Here is an 18,280-nt window from a genome sequence, read left to right as displayed (position 1 = left end):
ATTTAAATGGTTTTCCCAACTATCGTTTCAGTTTTTGAATGATCAGTGGCTATCTCCAGGTTTTAAATCTATGGACCATCGTCAATGACAGTTTTCCCTGCTATTCTCTTAATTTGAAACCTGCTGCTGTCTGTGGAGCTACTTTGCTGCGGGTGGTGTACCTTATTTGGACTTATTCTTGCTCTTACTGCTTTCTTCATATGAGAGGGTCAATAAGGTCTATGGCTGCTGTTTGTTCATCTATTTGGGACATGGAGTTGACAAAGAAGCTTGGCTTACTATGCACTTTCGTAATTGAAGTCACCTTTGCAAATGCACTGGTTTCTAGTTCATTGTGGCTTTTTGGCCTCCCAAGGTCTGTTTTTGGTTGGCTCTTATTTGTGGGTGTCCATAGTAGTTCCCAGGTTTTTGTTTCAGGTTGTTCTTTTCTGTTTTTGGGAGGGGTTTTGGTTTATGTCCCCCTCTCCCCTATTGTACTTTTTTCTTTTTTTCTTCAATAAACTAAAATAGAGGGATGGGCGGTGGGTTTCCGGGTGTAGTGGTCCCTTCCCCTTTACATAGAGGGTAGGCGCTCTGCTCAAAGACTGCTAACGATGTGCTAATATCGCCTAATCCTCTATTTTAAACATTAAAAAAAAATGTATTAGTGTGCTTTGGTTGCCTAAAATTTCTTACATACTATTACATATTATGTTTGACATTAAACCCTAATTAAAGAAATAAAAAGTGAGATCTAGAGTATTGAGAGTTGCTGACAATGACGATGTCATATACGTTTTTGTGGGTTTTCCTTGGCCTTTGCTTAGATTTGGATCTCAATTTTTGCAATCGGCCCCTAAACCCTAAACTTAAGATCTCATCTGTCTCTCCTCCGCTTTTTCCATTCTCTTCTATTTGTCATCTTCCTCTTTCCTTCTACCCCTTCCAAAACCCTAGATTTTTCAATGATTTTTTTTTTTTTGGTCATTTGGGTGGGGAAAGTATCCATGTAGTTACGGTGAACTATATTTTCTTCAGTGATGCGATTGTTGCCAACTTACCTTTTTTTCTTATCCATTCACCCAACTTACTATTAATTTATTAAAAGACTAAAATATCTAAATTTTAAATTACAATTAAGAACAATAATTTTGTAAAAAGTAGCATTTGATTTTTTTGTTATACCCCTAGAAAGCATTTATACATATACCAACTTTCATTCGAGATATCATTCATAGACTTTGATATTTTCTTTTTAACATGTCTAGAGATCAAAGTTTATATAACTATAATTGTAACTTATTTTTCCACCCTCCCCTTACGAGTTATTTTGCCGTTGCAAGTTTCTTTCTCTTCAAAGTATAAAATGATCAACTGGATTAAAGAGTCTTAAATTTGAATAATATTACATACAAGACTAAAATTGTACCTCGCGTTTGAAAACTTTGGCGGTACGTACCTTACATTTTCTATTTATTCGAATCTAATTCCCCTATATCTATAAACATTACCTGTTTGATTCACACGCAGACCTGTCTGGCTAGACCAAAAATGGAAACTAGTAAACTAAAAGGTAGACGCCCGGTAGAAACTTAAGAATTAAAGGGAGATGGTGGTCCAGGGAGGCCATCACTTCTTAGAAGTTAGAACAGAGACAATGGAGGTTGGGGGCCTATCAGCCCAATCCAATGTGCACAACCTCGATTTGGCTAGCTTAACCGCGGCATCCACTACACAGGCATCCACTACACAGTTAGCTTTTCTTTTCTTTTTTTGTTACAACACAGTTAGCTTTTCTTGGGATCCACTTCCAAGTAATGTGTTCAAAGAATGTCTTGATTTGTCGCCACTCATCTAAAAAGGGGGGAAATAGATATGTCCTTCAGTTTTGGTCCTCTAGTTCATTGCTCAAATTAGCCATGCAGCATCAAAAACCAAATTTCAAGATTCCCTGTAAAAGAACGTTGCACAAACTTTGGGTTTACTTTGATTTTCATTATATATATATATATATAATTTTTATCAGTCAATGAATAAAAAAAAGCTCTTTATCTGACAAAATATATATATATATATATATAGCGAGGCCCCGCTCTGAAATTAAAGTGTAAGGTTAGAGTTTAGGATCACTTTTCGGTCTCATATCCACATCTCGACCATTCAATTTTTAGGTACTAATGTATAGATCATCTCTGCAAAATTTCAGCCAAATTGATGATCTTTAAGGTATCTAACTCGGTTAAACTAATGGATGAACTAAATCTGTCCAACCTGAACTGTACTAGCTTTAAGGCAGTATCAATGCCTTAACGACCATCAATTTGGCTGAAATTTTGCAGAGATGATCTATACATTAATACCTAAAAACTGAATGGTCGAGATGTTAATATGCGACCGAAAGGTGACCCTAAACTCTAAAAGCGCACTTTAATTTCATAGCGAGGTCTTGCTCTGGATAGGATCTGTGTGTGTGTGTAAGACCCGTTCTAGAGAGGACCTCCTTACTCTAAGAATTTGAGGAATTTCAGTATTTTACACTAGTGTGTGACCAAATTTAATGATCGCAACCATTGATATTTTAGATTCTTATGCAAGAATTGTGTCTATAAAAATCAACTAAATCCATAATCATTTGGTCATTCAAAATTGCGTAAACAAATGTGGTCCGTTAGATAAAATTAAAACAAGGACTAAATACTATTTAGTTCTTGAGCTTTTGACCATAAAACACTTCAGTCTCTGGCCATCTAATTTCACACGTTTAGTCCTTATACTTCAAAATTTCAGACCAATAGGTCATTGCCGTCTAAAACCTCCGTTAAGTCGTGGCGAAATGTCTATTATGCCCTCAGTTCTTTTTTTTAATTAATTAATTATTTTATTTTTTTGGAAAAGAAATTTTTTTTTTCCCCTTTCTTTCTTTCTGTTTGTTTCTTCATCATTTCTCGTAAGGGGTGGAGGAGATGAGATAAAAAGAAAGAAATAATAATAATAAAATAAAGAAAAAACAATAAATAAATAAAAGAGAAATGAATAAATTTATTTAAAAAAAAAAGAATAGAGGGCATAAAAGACATTTCGCCGCGACTTAACTGAGGTTTTAGACGGCAAGGACCTATTGGTTTTAGACGGCAAGGACCTATTGGTCCGAAATTTTGAAGTATAAGGACTAAACGTGTGAAATTAGAAGGCCAAGGACTGAAGTGTTTTATGGTCAAAAACTCAAAGACTAAACAGTATTTAGTCCTTAAAACAAATATTGTGCTAATCAAATGGTTAAATGTTTCTCGATTTGGCTAATTTTTTACAGGATTCATATGTGTGTATGTAACTAGAGAATTAATGGTTTAGTTTGTTAAACTACAAGCTAAAAATAAAAACATCCTCACTTTTCAAGTTTAAGGACCTTTCCACTAAGGGGTTCCTTTTTTTTTTATCATTTTAAGGGATCTCTTGTGGGACTCACTTTTCAATCAATTCTGACATCTCGACCATTCAGTTTTTTTTTTATTTTTGAATAAAGTGCGGTGCGGCAGCCCTCAAGCCTTGATTAATGAAACCGTCGAATACAAGAGGGGACATTGAGCCAAAAACCCCTGATTACAAAAAGCACCTAGAGAACATCCTGAAATGCTATCCTGAGTCTCTACGAAATACTTGCATTCAATAAAACGCCAAATAGTCGAGAGCGCGCACTGGCGACTCCACTTGCTAAATACCTGCGGTGACACAACGGAAAGATAACTAATGTATAGATCACTTCTGCAAATTTTCAGTCACATTGATGATCGTTAACGTATCAAACTAGATTAAATCGATGGACAAGCCAAATTTGTCCAATCTGAACCATTCATGTTTATAATTTTAAATCATAGTTATGAATGCCTTAATGATTTTCAATTTGGCTAAAATTTGCCGAGGTGATCTACTCATATAGATCTAAAAATGGAACAGTTGAGATGTGGATATGTAATCGAAAAGTGGGTCTAATAAGCGATCCCTTAAAATGACTAAAACAGGGGATCTCTCACTAGAAGGGTCCTATACACACACACACACACACACACACACACACATATAGGGTTCTTCTATTGAGGGATTCCTTTTTTGGTCATTTTAAGGATCCCTTGTGGGATATACTTTTCGATCACATTTTGACATCTCCACCATTCAATTTTTAGGTCCTAATGTGTGATCGCTTCTACAAATTTTCAACCAAATTGATGATCATTAAGGCATTCATAATCGTGATTTAAGTTTCTAAACATGAACAGTTCCAATTGGACAGATTCGATTTGTCCATTGATTTAAACTAGTTCAGTACCTTAGCAATCATCAATTTGACTGAAAATTTGCGCATGTGATCTACTCATAGGGACTTAAAAACTGAACGGATAAGATGCCGATATGTGATTGAAAAGTGAGTCCCACAAGCGATCCCTTAAAATGGTCAAGAAAAAGAGATCATTCACTAGAAGGGTCCTGTATGTATATGTGTGTGTGTGTGTGTGTATTTGAGTGTCTGTATATATGGGGCCCATTCTACCTCAAAATAAAAATTTGAAAACTTTTCTTATTTTTTATATTAGTATACAATCTAATTTAACGATTTTAACTGCTGATCCTTTAGATTTCTAAGAATTGTGTATACAAAATATGAGAAAAATCCATAATCATTCAATCATAAAAAATGTGTCAACAAATGTCGTCTGTCAAATAAATTTAGAGCGAATATGATGCTAATCAAATAGTTAAACGTAATTTGATTTATTTACTTTCTGTATTCCATGTCACTAATAGATCAAAGGATAAGATTCTATAAAAAGTCAGAAAAGGGTGCAATGAGAGTCGAGAGGGAGAGCGAATTCGCTCGAAACTCTAGCGTCGCCGCCTTTAGTGAACTGCTTCTATGGAGATGTATGTCATCTCTGCACCTTCATTCGCCTCAGCGTACTTTTTTCGAGACTGATCACCCTCACTGTCGACATGAGGGATGGCAAGGTAGTCTTTGGATGGCAGTTTTGATATGGCTTCTCCGTGTTGTTCCACGACCCTGTCGTGGCAGTCTTTGCAGTCGGGGAAGAGAACCGGTCTATGGATTGGGCGCGTAATTGGGTTTTTGATCGCGGAATTGGTCTATTGGTTGCTCTCTTGTAAAGCAGCGGTTGGGTTTTGCACTGATGGATGGCCTTGATGTAGACGGCGCCGAAGTCGCTGGTGTGGCCAGAGATAGTGGTGGTCACACGCTACCGTATCTTGGTGTTGTATAGATTCTAGGTTTGTCTGATCAGGGTTTGGGCTAATCTGGTGTTGTACAACGACGACTTGCTTCCAATTTTTTGGTGGCCCAAAAGTCAACTTGGCAAGACGTCAACATCGGAGATACAGATGCGAACGGAGCTTGTTATACAATGTCGTGGTTGGGCATCTGACGATAGATGGGTGTACAGATCAATTCTGGCCAAATTCTTGGGCTTCTTTTGGGCCCAAATCAGGACCTTTGTGATGAGTTTAAGCTCTCCAACAGGGGCGGATTTGGGACCCAGGAGATATTTTGATTGAATTTTGTCTCAATTTTGCTTTTATCTCTATTTTGGGTGTGCTGCTATTACTTTCAGGTCGATTGATCAGTTCTACATTCTACAAAGAGTCACAGTACTATTACACTGTGAGTACCACAATTGAGTACCTTGGCGAGCAACGTGCTTTAGGATGAGACAAATCTAGTTTTGATTTGTTTGCTAATTTCTTGCATACCCAAATTGCAGATTTTGATGGTTTGATCTACAAATTGAGGTCAAGACAATTCTCTTGTTGGTAATTATCTTAAGGAGGCTGAGGATTTACCTTTCAGTTTTTCTAGGAAAATTTCAGAGCATTAATGTCTTATTGTACAAAGACAACTAATTTGTGTAGTACACCTTCTAGCTTGTTTGTTCTATCTTAGCTTTAGCGCCAAGCTCGTTCTGACTTTTGTATGCTTCTTATTGGGATGCCCTGTTGAGCGATTTCAATCGCTAATTCAATGAATTTTCCTTTCAAAATAATAATAAAATAATCTAATTTGACTAAATTTTGTATTCATATTTTTTTTAATTCATAATATAAACCGCTAAAAATATGAGATTGAGAATGTCCTGCCACCTTATAAAAGATGCGTTGCTCAAATCAGTTGAATATAATATTTCTTACCCATTTCTTTGAATTTGTATATAAGCTGTAAGAAAATGAAGAATCATATTCTATTTATTAAAGAAGCGCCCACTCGTACTCAACGGTCTCAACTCTCAACCCATGTTCTTCAGAATTTTGTTTTTTCTCTTCATAGTTCTTATAAAAAAAATTAAAAAAAATTAAAAACTGTTTAAGGATATCTCTATTTGTGTTTGGCTCAAACTCTAGGTTACTTGACCTAGTGGTAATAGGGTTAAATTAGAAGGATCTAGATTCCTATTCAATATACGATTATTTTCCTTGTACGATTGAGATTCTATGTATTGTAATCCTCTATATAAAGAGGCCCCTATTATCAATGAGTATACACAGCAAATTCCTCTCAAATTCAGTTTCTCTAAAACACGTTATCAGCACGAAGCCCTAACCCTGAAAACCCTAATTTCGTAACCTCCAAAATCCTGCAACCACCGCCCCACATATCGAAGCCCTACTCCCAAGGAGCCCAGAACCGGAGGCGGAACCACCGGAACCGGCCGTAGGAAAAATCGAACCGGCCCCTGCCCTGTGCCTGCCCCTACGAGCCCTGCCGAGCAGCTGCCGAGATCTGCCAAGCCTTGTGCCTGCATCTGCCGAGACCTGACGACAGCCCCTGCAAGCCTCCTGCCGAGACCTGCCGAGACACCTGCCGAACCCTGCGCACCCCTGTGCCTGCCCCTGTCGACATCTGCCGAAAGCTCCGCATAGCCCCGCCGACACCTGCAGACACCTGCCGAGCACCTGCCGACACCTGCGCACCCTTGTGCCTGCATCTGCCGACAGCTGCCTAGCACCTGCCGAGCATCTGCCTGCCAGCCCTGCACAGCCTCCGCACACCTCCTGCAGCAACCCTGCCTAGCTCCGGCCACTTTTCCGGCCATCTTCAACGACTTTTCCGGTCAAGATTTCCGGCTATTTTTCAAGGTAAACTTTTCTAAAAGTTCCCGTTTTTGAAGTTTTTTTTAATTTCTTCTTCTTTTCTCGGGGACTTCCAACATCCCTTCTTCTACCCCCCTTTCTTCTTCATAGGGGAGACCAATAGCCGAACTGTGGGGGTTCGTGCTCACTCCAAGCTTGGAGCTTGTAGAGTCCTCCAAACTTAGAGTTTGTTGAGAAGAAAACGATCGACCACATACATCGTCGTTTCGATCTAATCCAAAACCCCTCTTGGAATCGGATTTTCTTGGAAGCGACTACGCTCAGAAAAATCCCTAATTTCTTGGAAGCGACTATGCTCAGAAATTATATAGTTTTTCGTGGTAGCCTTCTTCGCTCCGAAACTAACCCTATTTTCTTGTTGTTTTTCAGGATGAATAACCTGAACAAGTTGAGCTTCGCTCCACTAGAGACAACAGGCGCAGGAAACCACAAGTGGGTCCGTGATGTGCTCCAGCATCTTAAGGCTGATGGGATCCTAAGTACGATCCAAGAGCCAAGTCAGGACGTACGTACTCCTCAACAAGCTGCTGCTTTTGAAGCAAATAGAGCTACGAGAGAGGCGAATGAAGCTAAAGCCATCATTCTCATGACAAGGCACATGAATGACGCGCTCCAAAATGAGTACCTCAATGAGGAAGACCCAAGAAAACTATGGGTGGAACTCGAGCAGCGTTTTGGCAACGTCCGTGATTCCCTGCTTCCAGACTTAGAAGTGAGATGGCATAGCCTCCGCTTCTATGATTTCAAGTCTGTACTTGACTACAATTCAGAAGCACTTCGTATCAAGTCTATGATGGAATTCTGTGGGCAGAACATCACTGATACGATGTTGATCGAGAAGACTCTCTCCACCTTCCCCGTCTCTGCATTGATGATAGCCAAAAACTATCGGATTGATGTCAATGCTAGACGCATCACAAGATTTCATGAGCTAATTGGCGCCATGAACGTAGCTGAAAAGCACGACAACATACTTGTGAAGAACTATAACTCTAGACCCGTGGGAACCAAGTCAATTTCGGAGTCTAATTATAGTCGCGCCCCCAAGGGAGGACGCAAGGAGCGAAACCCTAAGAGTAGGGATAATTCTGGACGTTCTGGTCCATATTCTCGCCCTAAAGAGGAAGGAAATCGCCAAGATAGGCGTACACGGAACCGTGGAGGTAAACGTGTAAAGAGAGAGAGAGGCCAAGCCTCCGGTTATGGTGGTAACGCCACCAAAGGCAATAACAGTCTACAAAACGCCCCCAGAGCGCCTCGATCAAGGGAATCTGACCATAATGATGCTTGTTTCAGATGTGGATTAAGTGGACATTGGGCAAAGAAGTGTACTGCATCCCAGAATGTTGCAAACGCATACAAGATGTATCGTGAAGCAAGGGAGGCACATTACATGGAACAAGAAGATCAAGATGGAGATCTCGATCTAAGGGTGAAAGACTACAAGGATCAAGACCCGGAAACTGGCGATTTTGATTAAGTCTTTCTATTTCCAAGAGATGTAGGCAATTGCCATATTATTTTTGTAGTAGATGCCAATGCTATTAGTCTTTCTTCAAAGTAGGCGCATGCAATGTGAGTGTGATGTCTAGGAAGGTTTTGAGATCAGTGGTACTTAAGTGAGCCTCGCTCCACCGACATCTCTCTACTCACCTGGTCACATTTACATTGGAATTACCGAAAGGAGTTAGACGACTACCATTGTTTTGCATTAACTAGTTTATTGGATTAGATTTCCTTTGGTTAAAAACGATGATGTAATTCCGTTTGGCTTATTAATAAAAGTTGAGTTCTTTTCTTTATGACTCCTTTTTTAATTACGATGAAGAAGTGCTAGAGGCAGAAGTGCCCTACCTAAGTGCAATAGGCGCATTATTGTACTTAGCACAATGCACAAGACCGAATATCTCATTCGCTGTGAACTTGCTAGCTAGTTATAGCTCTGCGCCTACACGACGCCATTGGACTGGTGTTAAAGATATCTTTCGATACCTAAGTGGTACGATCGATATGGGCTTGTTCTATCCCTACAGAGAGAAGATGGATTCGGACCCATCATGTGCCAGGGACGCCACACATGGTGGACTGCGTTCCCTCTCCCCATCCCAAAACGATATAAGTGTTTTGGAAGGTTTTGCTGATGCTGGGTACCTCTCTGACCCACACAAAGGTCGCTCCCAAACTGGTTATGTTTTCACCATGGGAAAGACCGCGATATCTTGGAGGTCTACAAAGCAGACCTTAGTCGCCACCTCTTCGAATCATGCAGAGATTATTGCTCTTCACGAAGCAGTTCGTGAATGTATATGGCTTCGATCCATAGTTAAGCATATTCGAAGTAATTGTGGTTTGAAGTCTACCACAGATGAGCCAACGAGCATTTATGAGGATAATGTTGCTTGCATTGAACAAATGAAGCAAGGCTACATCAAAGGCGATAACACCAAGCATATATTGCCTAAATTCTTCTACAATCAGCAACAACAGAAGCTCCTCAAGATCAAAGTAAACCAGGTTCGATCTGAGGACAATGAGGCAGACTTGTTTACTAAGTCATTGCCCAAATCCACGTTCGAGAAACATGTGGCAAGAATTGGCTTGCGGAAATTATCTGAACTCCCATGATCGTAGTCATCAGGGGGAGGCGCAGACATCAGGGGGAGATGTCTACATGTTCAGTTCGAAACGTGAAGGGTGTGTTGTGCTCTTTTTCCCCTTCGACCGAGGTTATTTTTGTCCCACTGGGTTTTTGTTACTCGGCAAGGTTTTTAACGAGGCAACGAGAGAAGCACCACGTTTGGACAACACAAGGGGGAGTGTTTAAGGATATCTCTATTTGTGTTTGGCCCAAACTCTAGGTTACTTGACCTAGTGGTAATAGGGTTAAATTAGAAGGATCTAGATTCCTATTCAATGTACGATTACTTTCCTTGTACGATTGAGATTCTATGTATTGTAATCCTCTATATAAAGAGGCCCCTATTATCAATGAGTATACACATCAAATTCCTCTCAAATTCAGTTTCTCTAAAACAAAAACCATGTTCTTCATAATTGAAAAGTTGGAGTAGAAAGCTGAGATCGAGAGCGTGGAAGGTGGCTTATTGTATGTTTAAAATATGAAAATGAGACATCGTATGCAAACATGACATGAAATGATCAAAGACTGCAGACATATTCAAACTGAACGTGATTCAAAGTAAGTTGATAGTGTCACGAAAAAAAACTTCAATACTTTGACGTCTTTAATTTTGAGGATTGTTTAGAACATACATTCAACATTCTCATCGTTGATATGGATCACATTTAAGTCAAACATGCTCGTTCATGAAGGGAGATAGTTAGGCGCTATGTTTGAATCACAACTAAATAAACACTTTTAGTTGCTATACCATAATTTGAGTTCTGCCTAACTCTTGGTTTGTTCATGCTAGGTCCTAGGAGGGAGGCTAACAAAGTAGCAAATCTGCCAATGACCATCTTTTGGCCTACTGTTCCTTTCTTTATACAAGATGTAATGGATGCTGAAAAGTTTGTACCCTAAGTTCTTTTGATTATCAATAAAAGTCTAACCTCCTTCTAACTCAAAAAAAACAAAAAACACTAATAAAAAACGTTCCTCTTGTTCTTCTCATAGTTCTTTTGTCTTCTTTTAATATGATATGGTGGGATGTAACTTCTTCTTTCATCGTTGATTCTTGTAGAAGAGACTGACCAACAAGGTTTTCCTTGTTTCCTGGTTAATTAGATGTTCAAATTTTTTTGCTTTGAGTTTCATTATTTGCTTGAGTTTTTAATTACTGAGTTGAACATTTATTCCCCATTTGTTGATGGGACACTAGGGTGAAAGAGCATAAGAATTGTCCTGATACCTTGTTGTCTCTTTTCGTTAATTTAATAAATTGCTAGTTCAAGCATTTGCCTACAACTCCTCTTCAAAAAAAAAAAAATCTATTTTCTTGTTATAGTTTTTATTCATCGTATCAATGATCAACTATAAAGTTTTCTTGTCATAAAATTTTAACCATCTTAAGATCGGTGGCTAGCAATAATGGTTTTGTGTAAATATTTTTGTTCTGTTTTTATGATCGTGTCAACTCTTTTCTTAATCAGCGAAATTACAAATATATAACGATCCACTCCACTGGAATTGATAAAAGAGCTATTATTTAAGCAATTCAACATTTTTAGAAACAATGAAGCGCATCCTAACTACCCTACACAATCCACGGAAAAAATCAAAGGGCACATGAAATGCAAGTACTCTTGGTGACATTCTCAATCTTGAGCAGATATGTGTCTTCTCCAAAAGAAGACACACACCTACCTCCTCAACTACCCCGGCCCACTGGAGTTTTAACAATTGCCACAGCCTCCATCACCTCTGCAGCCTCACTGAGTTTAAGCTTCCGAGGAAATGTAATGCCCCGGAAATTCGTATTTATTTTTTGAGGATTTTCCGGAATCTAATTTGTGGTTATTGGACGGTTTCATGGCTCGTGGATGGAGCGGAAGTGTTTCGGACGAATTTTTATTCGGAAAATATGACTTTAGGGGTGGCGCAAAGGTTGACTTTTGATATGTTGAGATTCTCCAACAACTTCCTTCACAAAAGTTGTAGAGCGTGTCGATACGAGTTCGTGGACATGTGGAACGCGTCAATCGGAGTTCTTATGGGGAAGTTATGGCTTTCAGAAAAATTTTCCATTTTGGTATAAATAGGAATTTTCCGAAATTATTTTCATAATTTCCAAGTTTCCATTTCCTGAAACTCTCATTCTCTCTCTTTTCTCTCTCGGTCGACCTTCAGTATTTGAGTTTTCCACCTGACCCGACCCGAACCCGGCCGACCTGACCCAGCTTTTCTGGCGAACTCAACGGTCTCCGGCGACGAAACTCTCCAGATCAGTTCGTCTCCTTGCTCTGGTGTCCTCTAGCAGCGATCCTCCTCCACGGCTGCACTGCAAGTCGACAAAGTTAGGTGATTTCGGACCCGACAGGAAATCCTTGCTCCGGCGACAGCACGGCTTTAAGTTTCCTTCTTTGGGTTCGTGTAAGCTTTCTGGATCGATCTATGGTGTTTTTTTGGATCGATTTACGTGGAAATCAGTTCAACTTAAATTGAGCAAAAATTCAAAGCTTGTGAGGTAGTTTTCGATCCTTTATGCTTGTTTTCTGACTTCGAGCTAGTTATGAAAATTCACAAGCAGCGTAGATGAACATTTTTTATGTTGGGAGTTTTGGGAAATAATGAGTTTTGGCTGGCGGCAGTGCGCCACCGCCTGTGGCGGCGTTCTGGCCATTTTAGGAACTGTTTCTGGTATTATATATGTTCTACTCGTTGATATGAGCGTTTCGATATATAATATGCAAATTTTGGAGTTTGTATGGATTTGTTATGATTTTTACGGTTTCATACCAATTGATTTATTCGATTCGTGAGGATCTGAGTATCCGATCGACTTGAGGTTTGGACACATCGATCGTGGAAGTGTTCCGGAGACTTTGGGAGGTCTCGGAAGTGGTTTCGCCTAAATTTGGGAATTTTGGTTCGATTTAGGATTTCGAACGTTATTCCTTGTGTTTCATTTACTGAATCAAGGCTGTACTTTCCTTAGGTACGTGATGAAGTATTCTTTGGACAGCTATTTTGGGTGGTTTGGCTGCTTTGTTCTGTATTGAAGACGCAACAGGAGTTTCAAGGTGAGTAATCTCACAAGGTTCATTAATGAACGGAATTACCTTTATCATTTTGAGAGTTATTGATTTAACTGCAAACTATAGTTGGTATTAGTAGGCATTCCTGAGCGGATGACTACGTATATATATACGTATATATATATACATATATAAATATATATATATATATATATATATATATATATACTTACGTGAAATATATATGTTTTGGTGGTTTGTGGATTTATGAAAACAATATGCATAAATGATGCTTTTTATTGTTTTGGGTTGTGGCTTTTGGAAAACAAATGATTGTGGAAATGATCGATTTCGATTTGTTTTGAAAAGCATTGAGATTTGAGAAAAGCGTTGAGATTTGTGTACGAAAACAATATGCATGGAATGATGCTTTTTATTGTTTTGTATTATGGCTTTTCGGAAAACAATGATTATGGAAATGTTGATTTCGATTGTTTTCAAAAGCGTTGCGATTTGTGTAACATTTTAGGTCCAGTGCGACTCCTTTAATGTTTTGCTCGAAGGGACTGTGCGGCCCGAGGAACGGGTAATCACGTCTTTGGTCGGACGAGTGGTTACGTTTCAGTTAGAGCTCTAATCTGTCTGCCATATAGGTAATTCATGGGGTAATGGGAATTGGTTATTGATAACTCATGACATTACCTGTTTTTAGGGAACAAGGTGTGAGTTGCTTCCTTATTAACGGTTTTTAAGGGGACAAGGTGCAAGTTGTTTTCCTTATTAACTATTTGATAGAAATCAAGGAGTGAGTTGCTTTCTATGTTTTATTTGATAGAATTCAAGTGTGGGTTGTTTTCTATGGTACGATTTTGGTACAATTGATAGAAATCAAGGAGTGAGTTGCTTTTTATGTTTCGTTTTAAAAGGAAACAAGGTGTGAGTTACTTTCTTTTATTTCGATTTGAAAGGAAATTAAAGTGTGAGTTATTCTCTTTTATTTCGCGTTTTAAGGAATCAAAGCTTTAGTTGTTTTCCTTGTTTCTAGTGTGAGTTGTATTAACTGTTTTGAGTTACTCATACGGGCTTGCAAAAGCTTACCGGGTTTGTTGTGTGACAATCCGGTACACTATTCAAACAGTGTAGGGGTTAATCCTGCAGGTTAGGATAATCGGGGCTGAAGCTGAGGTAGCGCCTTTGCAGCTTTACTGTAGGAAGCCATTTTTATAACTTTACCGTTGATAAGGACTTCTGTTGTAGTAAACTCTGAGGAGCATTTACATTTTATTTTGTTGTTGACAATTTAATTCGTAAGCTTATGTAATATATGACTCTGTGGAGCGGGTCAATATTGACATAGTGGGTTCAGGGCATTAATATGTACTTGGGTTAAAAGGAAAAAAGTTTCTAGGTATTTTGTATTGATGGCTGAACGTTCACGCATATATAATTATGGGATTGTATATCGATTTTTATTTGTGTTAAAAATCAGGGGCGTGACAGGAAATCTCTTCTTCTTTGGTTTAGGCCAATTCTCAATAACTTTAGCTTTGTTCTTTCCACCTTTAAGTCTGCCCTTCTTCTTCTTTGCAGGAGATAGGTGCACCATACCATTAGTATTTGGAATAGCAAAACCTTCCCCTACATCCAGTGGAGCAGCTAGCATAGCCTCCACCAACTTAGGCATCTTCCCTAACCTAACCAATTCCACTGGAGGGTCCCAACGCAGCCTAAGAATTTGATTCGATGGAGAAGGAAGACGCACCTCCGCCTGCATTGGTCCTGCCGCCGCAAGCCAATTGGAAATAGCATGCAGATCAGCCACTAAAATCCCCATCATCTATACCAAAGTCGTTTGGATTACTGAAGAAACTCTATAACCATCTCTCCTTGGACCACTATCGGCCTAACCTCCCTAGGATTAGAAACCCTAGATGCCATCCCCAACATGACTGCAGTCTTCTCACCACCAACTTGGCCCACACGATTCCCCATTCTCAACACCGGCACCAGCATCACCCGAATGCTACACTATCGTAGCCTGCTTCACCAGAAATTGATCTCCTCCGTTAGAGTCATGGTTGAACCATCCACAATCCTACACAATTCTTTTACTTTCTCATATTGCAACTCAACCTCCGCCATCATTGCTGAGGCAAAAGAAAAGGACCGCGTGGTCCACAATAGCCGCCGCGACTTGAAACCGCTGCTTAACCTCCCTTCTCTATAAAGTAAACCGGTTTGCTCTCATATAGCGACCCATCGAGGCTCCCATTAGCACCAAGGATCCCTCCTTCCTCAACCATGGCGACAGCCTCCTCATCACCACTCAGATTTCCAAGAAGTGTAGCGGTATCACTACCATCTCCCCCAATCCATCGTACTCTCCCGACAACACCATTCGACCATTGTAATCCCAAGGTCCACCAAGAAGAATATGGTTGCACTCCTCCCTTCATTTGAACTTGAACAAAAAACGTTCATCTTCATGGATGGTAATCGACAGCCGATCCTTCAACCCTCAAATCGCCGACAACATTCCAGGATGTCCCTTATCATCTCCAGCCTTTTGGATCAGAACCGTCCCCACCAAGTAGAAGAAAGATTCAATGATGGTCACTGAACCCGTCTCCCCCAGATCCACAATGGTCTCATTAGTTAGAGCCAGCACTGCAGACAACCTCACTGCGATCTCTTCAGCTATCAATGGCAGATCGAAAATTCCAAAAGAACTAGAGAAACCCTAATCGTTCCTAACCCTAGCAGACGTGCAAACTTGCGGCTAGATTTTTAATTGTGTAACTTCTTTTGGTCTAAAACAAAAAGAAAAAAGAAATAGCATGACATATCATATTAATTATATCCTTAATGGATCCATAATGCATGACCTCAGAAAGTTGTCTTCTTTCGTTCGTGTCATGTGAGTGTTATAAAAAAAGAAAATGAAATGCGAATGGAGGGAAATGAAGAAGATATGAATCTTGTAGTCTTGTACTTTAGCTTTTTACTATTTTAGGGTAGCAAGAAGCCACACCGCCTTTGCTTTCTTTTTCCAAACTCTATAACGGACGCACGTGAAGCTATATTTTATTAAAAACAAATTTGGATACCCTTTGTTTGGGCTTAAATTTTTTTTTTGGCACATTTCAGAAGTTAATTCTATTTTGAGTTGGATCAATTTTATAATAGAAAATCTCAGTAAACAAGATATTATAACCCAAAATGCTCTATGACATCTGATCCAATAGTCAACTATCTTAGCCAGTCACAAAAAAATTGGAAAGAGCCAATATCCCATACCCATAAATTTCTGGGAAAATGATCATTTACCCAATTTTGAGATTAATTAACCCCACTTACCTAAATATTCTAAAAAATTGCCCACTTACCTAATATTTAATATATATTTTTCCCTATAATTCATTTTTTAACTATTCATCAATACGTTTTTAAGACTTCATCAGTATTGTTTACTATGACGAGAGCTCTCCTCTCTCATGTCTGGCGGCAGCAAACCCTAGTTCTAGGGTTTTGCTTGTCGAATTTTACGGCCTCCGATGAGTTTCCTACTCCTCGTGAAGCATGTATGTCGCCCTCCTCGAGGTCGTCCTTCCTCTCTATTCAACCTATGGGTTGTGGCATCCGCTCCTTGTTGAAGTGCCTTCCGAATTGCGGCGGTGTTCGAGGGAAGTCTGGTCTGGGCTTGAAGATCTCTCGTCGGAGGAGGCGATTCTCATATATGGGTATGTGTGAGGTGATTCGCATTTGGGACCCTGGACCTGTCTCTTCTTTTTTTCGGGGCAGAAAGAGTTACTCTGATGGAGCCGGAGATGGAGGAGGACGGCGACTGAAGGCTTTCGTCATTGGCTGGAAGCTGGATCCGATCTGGCTTGCTAGGTTTATTTGGGCTCGTGGACTTCAACAAGTGGGCTCAGAATGGTGTGCCGTGTCATTCTGGAGGGCCGCTCATTCTTATGGTGGTGGACGACTCCCTTCCTCCGGGGATCTAACAGCACGGGTCGGGTGGCGCCGACGAGGGACTGGGATTATGGGATTGGGTGGTTTGGGTGCCCAAAGTAAGTTTAATTGGGCCTGGGTTTGGGCTTGTTTGTGGGGCTCTACAAGTGAGTGGGCTTTCTCTAGGCCTACGCACTCTTGGGCTCGTGTTTGGGACCCAGGTGGTTGGTGTTGTTTAATCTGGGCCCTAGTTCAATTTTGGATTGGAGTCTCGGTTTCGTGGTTCTTGTTCATGAGAGTTCAATTGCTAACATCCGAGTTTTTGATACCCTTGGTCACCTTCGTCCTCTCGGGAGCCTCACCTTGCTCTCTTGAGGTGTATCTCCCAAGCTATGGTTACAGTTACTACTACAGTTTCACTGCTGAATTGATATATGTAGTGCAGTTCTTGGCTTTTCGGCTTCTAGTCATGTTCGAAAGGCATTTAGTCATAACTTGGATACTTTTCAAAATTAGATGCGCTTGTGCATCCTGTTTTGGTTCATTGCTTTCTTTTCGATGCTTTTGCATCGCTCCATGTACTCCTTAGTTTCACTTAATAAAGCTTGTCGTTTCCTCCTCAAAAAATATATATATTTTTTCCTAATACCCAATTAAGTATTTCTTTATTTCTTTTTATTTATTTTTGGGACAATTTTGCCCTCCCCTTCTTTGTCACTTAGAGAGAGAAGTCATACTCCGGTGACCGGTGGCCGGCCGCGGACTCAGGCAATCGGAATCCCAAATCCGGCTACCGGACTGGTGACCGAATTCCAGCGTTCGATTTTATTGCCTCCTAATAATACCTAGTAATCATATTATTGCCCCCCAATAATCATATTATTGCTCCCCAATAAAAAAGTTATTGCCCCCCAATAACAAGTTTATTGGGGATCAATAATTACTGAAAAATAAAGATGTTTTTAATTTTGAAAGCTTTAGGAAGTTTATCCAAATAAATAATCTTATTATTGCCCCCCAATAATATATTATTACCCCAATAAACATTTTATTGTCCCCCAGTAATCTTATTATTGCCTCCCAATAATCTTATTATTGCCCAACCAAATCATAATAAAAAAAAACAATCACTACCCAACCAAATCATAATAAAAAAAACAATCACTACTGGCAAAATTCCCTTCCATTCTCAAAGTTCACAGTTTACCACAAAAAAATAAAAAATTTGACCAGCCAGAAAATGTTGTGGGTAGCAAAGAGTAAAAGGGAAAATCTTCAACAATATTCGATTCGATCTTTTCGATCTTTCTTCATCATCAATGGATTGCAAGCCTTGGGGTTATTCGAAACTAAGACAATATACCAAAATGACCCAAGTCCTAGGGTTAGAGCAGACGACGGCATAGTGCCTGACTGTGTTCAAGCAGACAGCGGGGAACCTTTTTCCGAGGTTGTCTCAGCTAGGCTATCGGTTTCTCTCCTCAGTTTCTTCCTAGGTGTGGAGATCAGTGAGAAAAGTTGTGGTTTTGAAGCACAG

Source organism: Rosa chinensis, chromosome 5 (genome assembly GCF_002994745.2).
Source record: "Rosa chinensis cultivar Old Blush chromosome 5, RchiOBHm-V2, whole genome shotgun sequence".
Classification (NCBI taxonomy): domain Eukaryota; kingdom Viridiplantae; phylum Streptophyta; class Magnoliopsida; order Rosales; family Rosaceae; genus Rosa; species Rosa chinensis.
The sequence above is the reverse complement of the archived record's forward strand: the minus strand, read 5'-3'. Positions refer to the sequence as shown.